We start from the raw sequence: 6,753 nt of genomic DNA, 5'->3' as shown, positions 1-6,753 counted from the left end.
CTCTGGCCACTGGATAAATAACTGTCAGCTTTCTTTCTATTTGGGTTGTATTAAGAGAGTGTGATCTTTGTGAGCAGACACAGAGTTTACCTTTTATTTCTTGTATAAAATACTGTCTGCAGTTTTAAAAGGATGTTAATTCATTGTATCTTTCTAGAGAGTGCAAAGAGTGCAAATAACTTTTTTTTTTTTTTTTTTTTTTTTTTTTTTTTTTTCCTTAGGTCTTTATATGAGTTGTTCATTTCCAAGTTTCTATAATTACTCAAATTAACTGGAATAAAAATAGTTTTAAGGTGAAGGATCCTGGAACAGAAGGAAAAGGTATCCTCACTCAACAGATAAAAACATTCCTTTTGGGCTGTGAACACTATCATTAAGTTGAAGTAAGTCTTTATTTACTTACAAGCTTAGGAAAAGCAAATACAGATTGTCTTTTCAAAAGCATATACCTGCATGTTGGCAGTGGATCCTGCACATTTTGCTATTGTTCGCAGAAGGTTTTAGCTATTTATCATTAGCTGACATTTTCAAAATCAAAGTCCTACCTCATCACATTAAATAAGCAAGGGCTCCCATATTTTTGCTCAAGACTTTCTCAAAGAAGTCTGTGTGTACTTTCCAATATATCCATTGCACGAAGACTTGAACATACCTAATATATGTGGTATATGCTAAGTATGTTGGATTTACTGCCCTGACCAGAAGTACAAGTGCAGCAAATCCCATATATCTGTGTGTATAGGAATTAATTATGTAAGCGCTATCTGGAGGACACATATACAAAATAAATTTAACTTCACTCTGATATACCACATTTGTTTCCTTGCTGCAGGGTATTGATACATCCTAGAAGTGATAGTTTTTGCATATCAATAAGTCTTAGACACCATTTTGGTTATATCATATGTACTGATATCAGAAGCAGTCAATGGGTATGCCAAAGGATATCCTACACAGTTATTTATCATGTAGCATGTCTTATGACTTGTTTTTATATAATGATAATTTAGCAACAATAAATCCATATGTGTAGGTTATTTACAAGTCAAAGCTGGAAGTAATCCTTTCTATTATTTAAAGGTAATTGCCAAAAACATGATTATTAGGGAAGGAGTTAACAGCATTTGAAGTTAGTGTTCAAAATGTGCAGACAGACTATGTGAGCTAACATCCCTACCTACTGTAGACCTGCTGCCTGGGTGTAGGCTTATGTTCTGTAGATGAACCTTATGTGGAAGGCTAAAAATCTTGGTCCTCAAACACACTTATAGTAGAATCTAGCCAGGCAGCACCCAGTCATGTTCTTGTAAATTAATATACAGGAATGAATTAAAATGTTAATTTCTCCCCAAAGCTCTACATAGCCTATATACCTATTCGAGCTAGATTATTGAATGGTTTTCTGCTGGGGTATGGTAGGACTACGTTCAGAAATCTTTGCCTGTGATCACACATAGATCAACATTTCTGTCTATTATGATTAGTGGTTTCCAGCATCCACTGTACTAACTTCTGATCTCCAACTGTTTGAAAATATATACATATTCATTAGCAAAACTCTTTCAACTTCTCTGCAACTTTGAGTTGTCAGTTTCAAGTGGAAAGTACCAGATGAGACTTTGTTTACTTTAATTAACATAAATAGGTATACATATCCCCAAGATAAGAAGACTTTCCTTGTTTATTTGTCAAATTAAAAACAGTGGTTTGGGGTATCAACAAAGAATAAGGGTTTAAAAATAATGAGATAGCTGTCCCAGATTGCTGCAGAGTGAGATTCTTCTGCACTAAAAAACTTGACATTTCTTCAAACACACTTCATAAAATGTGAAGACTGTGTTTTAAATTGTTTTGCTTAGCAATTGCAAAAGCCTCTGAAAGAATTTGATCAAGTAATTCAACAGTGCACAGCTTTCGAATGATGATTTTTGGAGAATGAAACAGACTAGAAACAAATGAAGTTTTCCATGTTTCATGCTCCAGTGTAGACTGCATATTTCAAAACAGGATGACTTGCAAACATCCAACTGAAGTGTAAGTTGAAGTGTAGTGAAGACAGAAAACTTGCATAACCCCAAACACTGAATTTTGGATCTGCACTGAGGAGGGATATTTTTCCTATTTGTTGTAAGTAATGAACTAAATGAAATTTATATCTCTGACAATCTGTCAGTCCAACCAGCATTTCCAAAGCTGCGTGTAGCTCTTTTACAGTGGAATTGTGGTTCTAAGAACATAAAGAATACAATAAATAAATACAGCCTCTGAACTCATTTGGACTGGACTCATACATGAGTGTAAGGTAATAGTTATTGCCTCTTGCTGTTTTCTGGTAATAGCTTGAGTCAAAAAGAAAGTAGTGGACTGATTTCTGTGAATAAGTGGTGAATGAGAGAAGGTGATCAGTTAACTAGTGTGCTCTGATAATGTGGTTTGGTAATAGGGTGTCACAAGAGAGAATATGGAGGTGGGATATTGCAAAGTGGGGCAGGAGGAAATAGAAATAAAATAAGAGATAATTACCTAAAAGATAGGTACTTAAAAACATACAAACAAACAAACAACAACAGCAACAACAAAAAAATCTACCTAAAAGATAGGTTAAAATTTATTTAAAAGGTCCACTTGGGGGAAAACTATATATTTTTCTTCCAAGTCTACACTTCTTCTGCCATTTGACATCTAGCTGAATCTTTGTAAAGTTCTATTTCTTTTTCAAATGGTACCTTTAATACATTTCAACATATCTTTGTTTTTAAACTAATTAATTTCACACTTTATGTTTGCAAATAAATTTAACATATAATTTGAAGTTTAGCTTTAACACAGAAATCTGTTAATATTGATTTTAATCTGTCGAAATCTTTTTACACAAATAAAATTGTAATTTTAATTGCTGCATTTAATTAAGGTTGAATTAAACTGAATAAACTACACATTTAAAAATATCACACAGAGAATATAAACATTAAAAATAATGTGCTGGTATAATAATACTGCTATGGCATACATAGATGCCTTATAGAATCACTCAATGGAATGTTTGTATAAAAGCAATATATACATTTACTTGATTTTCATCTTTCCAACCATTACATGCATGCTTCTCTTTTGGTCTCTTCCAGAAATAACGTTGAAACTGTTAAGGTGATTTTGCCTGTGCTTTTATATTGAACTTATATTCTTGTCCAAATAATCAGCCATGAACACTCTATTGTAATTTAACAATTGGTAGACTGATGTTATAATGAAATTCAGCATGTTCAGATCAGATTTTCCATTTACATGATTGTATCAGAAAATCATTTAGCTGAATTGTGAAAGAAAGATGAGTAGTATTTGGTCACGAAAAAACTTCTGAGCATCTAATCTTCATTTTTCATCACCTTTAGTAAACTTGAGATTTCCACCTGGGTAATGATGACCTCAAACAAATGCTAATAGAAAATTCTATCTGCTGAAAAAAAAAATAATCTAGTAACATTATAATGCCAAGATGTAAAGATAAACGTCTTGGAACAGAGCAGACCTCAACATTTCCAGATCCTGAGAAAATGAAGTATCCTCCACAAAATTGATTTTTTTTTTTTTTTCATAAATGAAGAAAAATGATTGAGAATTTTGTTATACAAGTAATGATTTTTCTATGGCATTTTGCTCTATTGTCACACAATATGGAAATTAACTGGATGCAGATATTCATTCCCATTTACAGTTGTAGACTTTTCCTCTATAGCAGTGACTGTTACAATACAGTCCTTCCTGCACATTTAATTCTTTCTGGTTTAACTCTTCTTTAACTCTCCAAACAGCACCTGTAAATAAACTACTTAAGGACTCTCCATCTGTAGCAAGAGCTACAGAAATTAAATTAAAATGAGATACAATGAAGAAACTGATGTTGCCTTTGCAGTGAACATACCTGTCACCATTCAGATAGTGACTGTTTATCCTGTTTGAGATATTTGACTTAACTCCTCACATGAGCATCAGTTTTGGTGTGCTAAGGAAATCATAAGTCTCATTTTGTCTTAAGTTTAAAAGGACCCTGCTTTTCTTCTGCATTTCATGACTTAATGTTGAGATTTTCCCTCTCCTTGAGTCATAGGTGGTTGAGGTTAGATGAAAATTTCTAGAGAACCTGTGGAAATAGGATAGCCCTACCCTTTTTAAATATATATGTGTATACATACACACACACACACGTGTATATATATACCTACATATGCATATATGAATATGTATATGTGTATATGTATATGTGTATATGCATATACATATTTATATTAAAATGGTATTTTTAGCAATATAATTGTTTCTAGGTTTATAATATGCTTATAGTAATTTTTTACAGAAGTTTTCTTTCCTGAATGTCACTTCTGAGGGCAAAACCAAACCAGGGGTTAGATCATATTTTACTTAGCAAAGTCTGTAAAAATGGAGAGCCATATTTCTGATATTCATTGCAGGTGTGTAATTTGCTGTAATCTTTGGATAATACAAAAGATAACTTTTCTCTTTGAACTTGATAGATTTTTCTAAATGAATAGTTTTCTTCAAGCTGAATTCAATTAACAATTACTCTACTTATTGTTATTATAAAAAGGTTTTTCATTTGCTTCCAAAAACTTCACTCATTCATTTGAGAAATTAATGAAAATGTGGCATACTCAAAAATAGAATATGAATGATCACTTGTTGCATGCAAAGCAAAGAAATAAGTTACAATTTTCTTAAAATGAAGAAATACCAGACACTTTAGGGGAAGAGGAAGAGGGGAGCAGCCAATACTGAGAGTTTATGGCAATAACACATAATACTCTTAATTATTTTTTTTTAATATATTTTTTTATAGTCCAAAAAGGGCTGGCAGCAGCTGTTAGGACAAATGAAGGGGTTTATAAGATCTGGACATTTCAATCACTTCACATGTGAAACAAATCAAATCATTCTTGGGCACTAACATCATTTGTACACCTCAAAACTTAAAAAGTTTTTTCCCTCAAGGTACTTAAAGGTAAAAGTGATAAATTTTGCTTTTAAATATTTATTTTGTTTCAATAAACCTAATAAACATCATATATATATGCTAAACTAATTTATAGTGACCTAGTTTGTACTTGGGATGGATCTCAGGAAAAGATTGAGACTTCTTAGATTTAAAGCCTGAAATTAAATGTGGGCTGAAAAAAACAACAACAACAACAAAAAAAACAACAACAACTTTTAAAGGCTGATATAGAGCCTTTATATATAAAAATGGTATTATAACTAATAGATTTTTTCTTTCAGCTTTTGTACATGGACAAGCAGTGTTCTCTTGTGTTAGGTCACTCCAATAAATAGAACAAGAGTCTTAAAGATATTCCAAGGTGGTCTGGTCAAACAAAAATAAAGGCCTATACTAAGTCTTTTTTCAGCCAAATCATTTACAGCATGTCTATATGGTCAAAAATGAAGAGTCAAATCTCTTGATTTCATTGTTTAGACTTTTCTCTTGAATCCATCCCTCCTCCAGCAGGTTTTGTATCAGAGCTCCTAAAACCCTTTGAGATATTTCCACATTAAAACAAACAAATAAACAAAAACCTGAACATTCGTTGCTCCTGTGAGTGGAACTAACTTGAATAAGAATTGTCATGAAAAAAGTATATTTCTACAGAATGTGTTTAATAGCAAAAGGGAAAATGAACCTGTTAGAAGAGATTTTTTGTTTTAATTTCAAGCATTTTTTTCAGATTGCTATAATGAAGATTACTTTTCTTTTTGGAGGCCTGGGGTTCCCTAAACCCATTGCTTGCTAAGCATTTTCCATACTTTTCTCTTTTGTTACTCTGCTGCATATTGCCTTGGAAACCCAAGAGGAGCTTTTACATTGCTATGGAAACAAATCAATATAAATATCTTTACATTTTATTTATAGACAAGGTAGTGTAAAGGCCAAAAAAACATCTGCATGGATACATGGATAGAACATGAAATAAAGAAGGGTGGTTATTTATTTATGTATTTATTTATTTATTTTTGCTGACTTCTTAACTAATAGAAATATTAAGTGATACTGAAATAATTGTCTGTTTTATCCTGCTGCCTAGGATGAAGAAGCCATTTTCTCTTCTTGTCATGAGATGCTGTATTTCAGATTCTGCAGTCAGTCTTTCAAGCATTATGACACTAATCTAAGATTAACATTGACTTTGGTCTTGCAAATGTTTTAAATAGTATTGTACCAAACCTAAATTATATGCTCATCAAACATGCAAGAAGATAGTTAAATTAGGTTTTGCTATATTAATTGGAGCATTAATGTTTTAAACTAAGAGCAAAAAAACACAAGCCCATGTGACCATGTTCTTTACCTTGACCATATTACCTTGCCAGAATTGCTACCAAAATTATTTACCCTCTTTTTTGACATATGAGTGACACAACAAAACTAAACTAAACCTCTCCTGGGCTTTTAAAAAACCTTACATGCTTTAATGTCTAGTTAAGATGTGCAATAAAGGCTACGTATCTTTTCATTTATCTTTTTTTTGGTTTATTTGTTTGTTTTCTCTGACTAGTCTCTCTCTCTCTCTAAAATGATCTGATATGACTAATAAAAACAACAACAAGAAGACAAAACAGCAAACAAGACCCAGCATCACTGCAACAGTCTTCTCTGTGGCTTCATACACACCTTTGTATAACAGCAGAATAATGCTTGAGGACCAGATTTTGACTTATACCAAAAACATTTTACAACAATCT

The 6,753-nt window shown here is 32.2% G+C and overlaps 1 long non-coding RNA gene across 1 annotated transcript; it reads left to right on the top strand.

The window, feature by feature from the left end:
• The first annotated feature begins 304 nt into the window (after positions 1–304).
• Positions 305–6,528, top strand: LOC118164637. The gene is made up of 2 exons (XR_004749580.1): positions 305–383; positions 6,096–6,528. It is a non-coding gene; the product is annotated as an uncharacterized LOC118164637 (long non-coding RNA).
• The last annotated feature ends 225 nt before the right edge of the window (positions 6,529–6,753 follow it).

The sequence above is a fragment of the Oxyura jamaicensis genome, chromosome 3 (genome assembly GCF_011077185.1).
Source record: "Oxyura jamaicensis isolate SHBP4307 breed ruddy duck chromosome 3, BPBGC_Ojam_1.0, whole genome shotgun sequence".
Classification (NCBI taxonomy): domain Eukaryota; kingdom Metazoa; phylum Chordata; class Aves; order Anseriformes; family Anatidae; genus Oxyura; species Oxyura jamaicensis.
The sequence above is the reverse complement of the archived record's forward strand: the minus strand, read 5'-3'. Positions and strand labels throughout refer to the sequence as shown.